Raw genomic sequence first — 10,164 nt, forward strand, 5'->3', positions numbered from 1 at the left:
TTCCCTTCCCTTCCCTTCCCTTCCCGTCCCTTCCCTTCCCTTCCCTTCCCTTCCCTTCCCTTCCCTTCCCTTCCCTTCCCTTCCCTTCCCTTCCCTTCCCTTCCCTTCCCTTCCCTTCCCTTCCCTTCCCTTCCCTTCCCTTCCCTTCCCTTCCCTTCCCTTCCCTTCCCTTCCCTTCCCTTCCCTTTCCTCAGTATTAGTGATGAAATAAACCCACATCAATGACCCTGTTATCTTGTAATCCTAGGTGTGTTACCAAGCAACCATTATATGCAACAGCACCTAACTTTTTCCCTCTAAAAACACCTCAAACCTCACAAATCCTTCCACTTTGTGCTCTAATGAAAGTGGTATCTTTTACTGCTAAATGCTTGCACAGGCATTTTCTTTCAAATCTGCAGAGTGACAAAATGCTGGTTATCGTTTTCTGAATGTATCACTCTTCAGTGCACAATGTGGTTAACAGATGTATATTTTTTATTTCTATCGAGATACATACTTCAGATAAGGCTATACTTGGAGACAAATGTTTAGAAGCTAGTAACAATGTCAACAATTCTAATATGAGTAAAAAATGTGTGGGATCTGGATGACTATAACAAAGAATTTATTGCAAGGCAAATATAATTTTCTATCTTCACTGTTATGTAATTTTGAATCAGTAAATCAGTATATAGCTTTTCCAAGGTATCAGTGGAAGATGCATATTTAGCAATCATGGAATGGAAATGACAGAACAATGTTTTCTGTACATTTTCTTATGGAAGACGTTATGAGCTAGTGAACTCCTGAATTTAGTGAAGCAAGACCAAGAATAACCTGGAGAAACTGCAAAAGTGCAACTCATGAAGCAAGAAAAAAGTACTGACTGGTCAACGTTTTCTTGCCAAAGCAGTGGGTCCTACGTGAAAGGAGAAACACTGCTTTCAAAAACCCTCAAAGCTCTGCAGTTAATCACAAGTCATCCCATGTTTCTACAGAAAATAAAGACTCTAAAATTTAACACAGAGGACACAAAAAACATTCCAACCAGTTTGGCTGTGAGGAGACTTAAGTTAGATTGGAAGACGAGGTGTAAGAAACTTCTGTGTACACTATCCATCAAAATGGCAGCAGTGACAACCTGAAACCACTGTGCAATTAGCAGCTACCAGCACAGCCTTCCTGATGGATTACTGGCTGGCGATAAATCCAACATAAGTAGAGAAATTGCCACCGATGCTGGGCAAAAGATCTCATAAGAAGAGAACAGCACTATTGTAACTCATGTCTTCTGTATCCTGAGTCAAGCTTTTCTATGGAAAAGTCTCTGCCTTCTTTACTAACTTAACTAAGGATTAAAGAAACTTAAAAATTAAATATGAATACAGTTATTCATATACTTCATATGTTTTTGCAAACTTCAACAGGGCATCCCATCCTATTACAGGGTGGTATTGCGGTATTGCAGTGATCTCCATGTTGCATCAGTTGCTCTTCTTCATTCTCCCCTGAAGGCTGGAAGAGTCAGTGGAATTTTGGAAAGCCCAGAGACATTCAAAGCAAACAACAGCAGCAGCTATGGCATGAAAAGTGCACTCTGGAGCAAGGAATAGCAACAAAATAAGTAGAGTGCTTATGCAAGCTTAGCAAAACTCTTGCAGAGAGCTAGCAATGACACTTGAGAGGCCTTTACTTGAGAGTAAACTTATGTCAGTGGAATGCCAAGGGGGAGATAAATGAGTGACACCGTACACATTGAGGCCAATCTGCTTTACAGAATGTTTAAACTCCAGGGTAGTTTAAGCAACTAGGAATAAAACTTGTTTTGTTCTCTGAAGAAATTACACAGAAAAAGCAAGAGAAAACAGTAAATACTCAAACCTGCTATTCTTTTCACAGTCCACATAGTTTCATTTTTTCGTCATTGGTACATCTGTTAAGTGGAAGGACACCTCACATGGACATAGGTATGAGCAAAAGGGGCCATTCACAGGATGTGTTCAACGGGGGGGGGAGGTATAGGGGTCCTCTGAGGGGCAGAGCTCTGCTGTGACTCTGAGCTGAAGGAATACAACTGGCTGAAAAAAAGTCATTTTGACAGGAAAAAATAGCATCTTGAAATAAATTGTATCCTCAGTGCAGCCCAGGAAAAGAGAAAAAAATGATCAGTGGGAAAAGACATGCTTTTATAGAATAAGAAAGAACTAAAAACATTCAAAATAAGTAAATTTTCATCACCAGGAATTATGCAGTCACTGAACTTACTGACAGCTCCTGTTTCTGGTTATATAACTAAATGACCCTGTAAAGGACTTTCCTGCTCTGATTTTCTATTAATCTATGATAGAAAGATAGCAGTAACTAGCAAGGCTAGTTCTAAGGATTTTGAAATTTGTTTGACTTTCAATCAACTTAAAAGGGCTTCAGTCAAGTCCTTTTGTTCTGAATTTTGAGATAATAAGTCATTTAAATGATAGAAGCCTGAAAACAACAGCAGGGAGATATGTTCTTGATGAGTTGTATTCATGGCAACACCTTCCTAAAAACTGAATTAATGTATACCAATTGTTATTAATGCAATCTCTCATAAAACAGAATTATTTAATTGGCTAACAAGAATACATTTATTAGATCTAATTGAGACAATGGTAGAACTGTTCACAGTGACATTTTAATCTATGATAAAACACAGAGACTTAATTTTATGTGTATTTGGGGCTGAACCAGAGTCACAGAATTACATGAACAGAAGGCATAAAATCTAACATACAATTATTTATTAAATTTGTCCATAGCAAGACATAGAAAACACTATCACAGATTATGTCAGATCACAATAATAGTTATATTGCAAGTGATGTAGTATAGCTGAAAGAAATACTGGGCAATGAAGACAGTTTTGCATCAGGTTAAAGTATACTTTACTAGCCTGTTGAATGTGTGTTTTACAGGAAACCCAGGAAGCACAATTTTATGCTAGTCTCAGACAACTAAATAACAAACTATATTCCAGCCAAATTCAAAATCAGTCAGTGTCTGGCTTAGTAAAGGTATGATCCAAAGTTCTAAAAGTCAGCGCAGTTGTTCCTTGCAGCAGTGTGGACCAGAGTCTGGATTTCCTCATGGGAGCAGGAGTATAGGAGATTTCTGTAATGGGAGAAATATTGTATCATTCATCAGACAATCTGAAGTACTGAATCTGAAAATAAATAAATAAATAAATAAAATAAACATAATCATAATTTAATAATAATAATAATAATAATAATAATAATAATAATAATAATAATAATAATAATAATAATAATAATACTTTATCGCTTGAAGAAACGATGTATGTAAGAGTACATGCATGTTATCCTGGTTTTGGGTGAGACAATTTTCTTCATAGTGGCTGGTATGTGCCTGTGTTTTGGACTTAGGAGAAAAATACTCTTGATAGCACACTAATATATTTAGTTGTTGTAGGGCAGTGCTTTCACAGAGCCAAGGCCTTTTCTGCTCCTCATGTTGCCCTGCCAGCGAGGAGGCTGGGGGTGCACCAGAAGCTGGGAGTGGACACAGCCAGGCCAGCTGGCCCTGGCTGGCCAAAGGGATGCCCACACCTGGTGGTGTTGTGCTGAACAATAAGACCTGGGGGAATTCACTGAGGGGGGCTGTTGGGCCAGTGGGCTGTGTATTGGTCAATAGGTAGTGAGTAATCACACTGTGCATCACTTGTTTTTTATATAATTAATTTTCCTTCCTTCTCTGTCCTATTAAACTATATTTATCTCAATCTGTAAGGTTTTTGTTTTGTTTGTTTGTTTGTTTTTGTACTGTGGATGAGTGAGGAAATGGCTGTGTGCTTCTTGGCTGCCCACTGGGGCACAACACATGTGCACATATGTACATGCAAAAAATATGTTCCATGGACACCTCTTTGCAGATCTGTTGTCTTCCAGATTATTTGCTTGAAGATCACTGGCATTGTTGCAAGATCATACTCTCGCTTAACAAATCCACCATCTAATAGTTACAGCTTCTCTAATTTGTGAGCTTATATTATTTAGAAAAACTCAAATACTGTATTGTATATGATATTAGAAAATTGTAACATTTGGCTTACTGAAGTGTAATATTACTTTGTCTCCGTCCAAGGTATTAAAAAAGAATGTAGAACTTGAGGATTTGCATATTTTCTGGAAAAGTCACATCTCTCCTAGACATTACAGATCTATGTCTGGAATATTACTTTCAGATATTTAAGAGAAGGAGCAATCTATATTATGAAGCTTTGCATTATTTTTTCTTCTGTGACGTCTTTTTTTTTTTTTTTTTTTTTTTTTTTTTTTTGTTTTTTTGTCCATGGTTATTTTTGAAATTCCAAAATTGTTCAGAGCATTTTCTAAGGGCTTTATATTTAAGCATTATAAAATGCTTTTATAGATGGGTGGCAACCTGGATTCTTTCTTTTCTTCTCATGTATTATCACCAGTAATGAAGACTGTGTTGACCAAATTCCATTTCTGGGCACCTCTCAGCCATCCTCTCTTGTGCTTAAGTAGCTGCATCTTACACAATTGACTCTTCTGTTCATAGTAAACAGCAAAGAGAAGAATTCAACTCTCTCTCATGTTTGAGTTGACTCTGAATATGGCTTGAGGAACTGCTATGTATATAGATACTATAGCAACTCTGCCTTCCTTGTGTCCTTTGTTAATGTTGAAACACACAGCAGATTTTTGTCTCTGCAAAACTCTTCCAAAAGCATTATGCATATTCCAAGGCTGAAGACTGTTGAACATAACACTCTGATAAATAGGTGTTAATAGTTCCCAGTCAACCTTCAGTGCTTACAGTAAATACTGTAAATTGTAAAAAGCATTTAAATGGAATCTTTTAATTCACTGTGAATGCTATGGAAGACTGTCGATAAATTTAAATAAAAGCTATTATACAGTAAACCTACTGATGTTTCCCACACAGAGTCTCTAGTTTGTTGCTGTGATACATATTCAAATGCAAAAGTTTCAGCATTTATCCTTCAATATCTAGGACACGTATGTAAATGCATTCTTCTCTTGTCTTCTCCCAGAGAAAATGTCTCAGTGTTTATAACCCAATATAAAAATATGTGTTCATTTTGTATCTTTTTGTCACTGTAAGTCCAGTCTTTTTAATGAGGATTTTACTTTCAAGGGGGAAAGACAACTGGAGCTTGTTAAACCAAAGCATGGTTTAACCATGCCCAGCTCTGGAAGAGAGGGCAGGTGTGGAGGAGAGGCCATGCCAGCTCAGAAGCAAAAGCCACACAGAAATGTTAATTCCTCAGATCCATCACAAATTTTATATTTGCAGCACATAAACCATGAAGTAGCACTGATGGGATGACAGTCTGGTATTTGTTAGATGCCCTTTATTATTCTGAAAGGAAATATACTAAGGGAGGATGCAAAAATATACACTTACAAAATATCACACAGACACTAGGTCACAGTTTGCCCTGTAGTAATCTCATTAGTTTTCCTAGTGGAGAATTTGGTTCCCCAAACAGAAGAAAGGACACTAACCATACCTGTCTGCTTTCTGGAGATGAGAGAATCTCTGGCACTGACACTTCAAGTGGCACCATGCATGGAAAGCCACATCTTACTAGCTTCCCAGCCCACGCTCCTTCTGTGAGGGTACACAGATAAGGTTTAATTTATTAATAATAATCTGTGAATGTACATGGATAAGGTTTAATTTATTAATGGCAATTGCCTAAAAATAGACATGTGTCAAACTTCTTCATCTGTAAAAAACAGAATGTGCCATGAGCAGGAGAAGGAAGGAAACAAATAATAAAAAAGAGAGGGCAAGAAACTGGGCACAAGGAGTAGCCAAGTTCAATGTTCCTAAAAGATCAGATTCTAAATTGAGAATGAAGAAAGGATCCAATTAGTGGATCAAAGAACAAAAAGTCTTGCAGTAAATTAAAGTGATGACAAAGAATAAAAAATGGCACTGGTGTTAATCACGTGCAGTTTTGTGAGATTCATAGAATCATAATTGTATGAAGCTGGACAGAGCTGTGCAAGAGAAAATGATTAGTGAAGTGGAATAGAACTTCAAATTCATGCAGGAACCATGGGATTGTACCCAGGGGCTAGTAAAACATACAAAAGAATGGGGTATCCTGCTGTTTTAATTTCCTTTATTGCATAGGTGCTGATCACAAGTGAATACCATTGACTTGTCCGTATCAAATCAATTAGAATTGCTTTACTAACCTTTTTCTCTCTAACCTCAGATGGCTTAACTTCATACTCAATAATAATTAACTGCTTCTACATCCTGACTTCCTCCTCCTGGCAAGGTCCAAGTTAGATCAACTGATGCACCACGTTTGGCCTTAGAGTTGCAGAATTCAGCAAATTATAATCACAAATTAGATAAATATTACAATGGGATAAAAATGGTCATCCTAAGAAGGACAAAATTTTAGGAGACGAGAGATCTGGCATTGGCTGTGGCTTCTGTTCTGAAGCACAGTCAAATATGCAGCTTGAGATGAGACCTGTATGCTCTCCACTGGTAATAGCAGCCATCAATCTTTTGCAGAGTTGTCACACCATTAAAACAAGGGAGTATTACACAAGGTAGCATATCAAGACTCCTTAGAAACACTGGCAAAGAAGTTTAGGACAAACACATGACTATGAAATTGATTTTTAATTTCAAAGTCAGATGACTAAATACAACCTTGCTAAACAGGCCCAGATTGCCTAACGACCATTCAATTTCAAAGCAATGTTTCTAATTTCAAAACATCATGTTAAATGAATGTTGTTTCCATCAAGTTTTTCTCCTTCCACTGGACTTGTGAAACTATTTATGACTTTAATTAATCTAAAATGGAATTAAGCCCTAATATATATATATACAATCATGTTTTTAAGCACACGGATGGATGACATAGGAGCTCCTCACTTTGGAATAACAGTTTTGCAAAAACAGCAGTGAATGCATCTAACTATTAATTTTCAACGTGATTTATTGCTTACCTGTACAGCTAGATGAGGAAACTCTGGTGATTCCCTGAGGATTCTCTGCTCTTTTTCCTGCATGGTCTAGTTTCTCTCTAACTCTTCATAAACCAGCTTTGGAACTTGTAAGAATAAACAAAATAAAATAAATAAATAAACAAAAAGAAAGAAAGGAAAGAACTTTTCCCTTACCCATTTTCCCTTCTCCTATTTTTCCAATGAAGTTTAAGCTTTCAGTAGATGTGGAAAAGATGACTCTAAAATATACCAGCTACAGGCACAGATAAGGAACAAGAAAGACAGATTAAAATGAAGATGGGAACCAGGAAAATATCAGTCAGAAAAACCCATGCAGCTGCTTCAGAGTTATTGCTAAATGTGTTAAATGGACCAGGTTTGTTTCAAGCCAGTTCAGCAAATTCTGTTAGGGCAAACATTGGAGAGTTCTTCTCCAAGCCTGGAGATTTGAAGGCCCCATGTGAGCTATCAAGTGTACTAGAAAACAGTGTCAGCATGATTAAAGTTGCTGAATATGTATGAAGTGATTTTGGCTACTGCATTTCTCAGAGGGCCCAGAGAGGCTATGTCTTAGGTCCTCTGAGCCTGAGTGATGCTGAGCCCAGAGACATCTCTCCAGGAGGTCCCTGTCATCTTTGTACCCTTCACAAACAAGGATATCACAGGGCTGGTGTCCTTCTTTCTTCCCCAAGGTCTCAGTATTCCCTGTCCATTACAGCATGGATATGTAGCCTCGCCCATAAATTCCCATCTGTCACCATGACAGTGATACATCCTGTCCTACCCCCCTGAGCACATTATCAATAAATATTTCTTCTAAACGAGCATAACCAATTCTACAAAGGGGGAAAATACTGCCTAAAGCAGCTGCTGCTGCCTCACTTACAACCATAAGACCCAGGCAGATGAAGGAGACACATGCTGCATCCTCCTGCATGTTGTGGCAGCAGAGCTGTCACATGGAGCTAGAGAGGAGAGCCAGATGTCCACTACTTACTTTTCTGCTTCATGCCGCAGACATCTGTTTCCACCTCCACGTGCAGTATTATTTGGTGTTTGTAAGCTGAGGTTAATCAGCCATCAACATGGCTAACTCAGATAACACTATACAACAGGATGGTCATGTGCCAGTGGTTCTCCAGTGTGTCTGACTGGGACACCACTGAGTGAAGAAGGAAAGGTTTCCCTCAACACAGCCCTGGCAGACCTGTGCTGCACAGACTGTCCAAGCTCCTTTCTGTTGTTGAGTCACATGCATGTCTTTCACATAGGTCACAACTCATGGATGTAGTAACCAGCTACTCCGGCTGAGTGCTCAAGGAATGTGGATTTAGTTCAGACTGCAAAGAGCCTCTTACCTTTACTGCCATGAGTCTATTTTTTTCTTTGTCAGAATAAGGCTGATGCTCCCTGCATGCAGAAACTGCTGACACGTCTAAGAAGAATCACTGCTGAGGAGCTAGCTGTAGCCTTCCAGTGCTTCAAGTTTGCTTTGTTCTGACAGGATCACTTGAAGGACTCTCAAAGCCCGCTCAGCTTCCCCCTTCCTGGGCATGGTGAACACCTGGACTGCAATAACCCAGGAGTTTCCTTCTCATCTCCTGCATGGCAATCACTTCTCTGGTCATAGTGGATACATTTGGCATAGACTGTCCAGGCATTTCCAGACCAAGGAAGTGAAAAACAATATTATGTTTCTGGCCTCTTGACTCTGTCAAAGTGATGTAAAGGAGTGAGGCTGGCAAAGGTAATTTTGGCTGCAGTCACTTTTATAAGCATCTTCATGCCATGCCCTTACAAAGCTGACTCCAGCACATTGGCTTGATAGATTGAAATAGGAATATGTCCTTACCAAAGGACAACCACAGACCCTTGAGTTAATCCAACATTTCTTGTCCTTGTCGCTCATCTGAAAAAAATGAATCAAAATTTACTTTATCATATGGCTACTTTTTATCATATCTGTTTTGCTACACACCATAACAAATGCATGACCCTTAAGACTTACAATGATAGCTGTGTGTACAAATACCTCTGTTGGTTAAAGCACTGACCTGTGCTTTTTTAATATTTATAGATTTAAATTTTTAATATGCAACAATTCTGCATTATTGAATAGATGACGTTCTGCATTTTAATGGTTATGGAGTAGAAATGGGTTCTTTGTAGTTAACATTAGAATAAATTTTTCATTATTAAATATGAAGTTGCTACCTCTGATCTCCTCAAACAAAACCCACACAGACAACATGGTGCAATGGTGAAAAATTCTCTCAAGAAATATATGCTATATTTGTGGCAAATTTGCTTATGGAATTTGGATTTATGGTACATAAATTTTTGGAGTAGGACTGGGAAATAAATTCGGGCTTCCATAGGTTTACTCTGAAAGCAAGACCTTAAAGACTTTAGTAATAGCTGCATTGTAACGAACTTGTATTTTAGAGGACAATATGGAATTTCGAGACCTCTTAGGTGTTACATAAAAATATGAGCCATTTGGCATAAGATGAGGTCAGCTCACTTCTTAGGAAATAATTAAGCATTTAGTCACAACAGTTACTGACAATTTTCTTCTACTCTGCCAGCTAAATATTCTACGAATATTGTCAAGGTCTGGTTTGTGTGTTTATGTGGCAATAACACCTTCACCATCAGTGTATCAGCAGTGGAAAGTTTCTCTGGAATAATGAACCTGGTAGAGTTTCACCCTCAGGTGTATCAAGATCTCCACATTGTCAGTCAGGTGGGCTGTAATTGCATTAAGTACTGTGCTCTTCAAATAACAGCGTGAGTCCAATGTATTTTCATTTAGGAAAGGATACTCCATGTGAATACCAGAATCACAATCTAGTCTAGTATAATTAATAAACGTTTTTCTTAGAATGTGTCTTAATGTCAGATTTGTACTGCGCAAAAATTAGTCATGACAAGGTTTTTGATCTCAAGAATATTAATAAGATTTGAATTAGGGTTATTTGGATAATTTTAGTAGTGCAATACTCAACTTGAACAAGCTGTTTCCCATATCAGCTTTCTTTTAAGTTTATTTTTATTTGTATCTTTCAAGTATTGTAGTGGGTTTATGTGGCAAAGTTTCGGTAGCAGGGGGTCATAGGGATGGCTTCTGTGAGAAGAATCTAGAAGCTGCCCC

General features: G+C 38.1%; 1 long non-coding RNA gene across 2 annotated transcripts; it reads right to left on the reverse strand.

The window, feature by feature from the left end:
• Positions 1-2,641: 2,641 nt before the first annotated feature.
• On the reverse strand, positions 2,642-8,920 carry LOC116487913. Of its 2 annotated transcripts, none has more exons than XR_004253119.1 (4): positions 8,863-8,920; positions 7,011-7,114; positions 5,540-5,640; positions 2,642-3,129 (listed from the first exon to the last, which is right to left on the reverse strand). It is a non-coding gene; the product is annotated as an uncharacterized LOC116487913 (long non-coding RNA). The 2 variants fall into 2 exon arrangements; XR_004253118.1 differs by lacking the exon at positions 8,863-8,920 and adding an exon at positions 8,369-8,389.
• Between the last annotated feature and the right edge of the window lie 1,244 nt (positions 8,921-10,164).

This window comes from Aythya fuligula, chromosome 3 (assembly GCF_009819795.1).
Source record: "Aythya fuligula isolate bAytFul2 chromosome 3, bAytFul2.pri, whole genome shotgun sequence".
NCBI lineage: Eukaryota > Metazoa > Chordata > Aves > Anseriformes > Anatidae > Aythya > Aythya fuligula.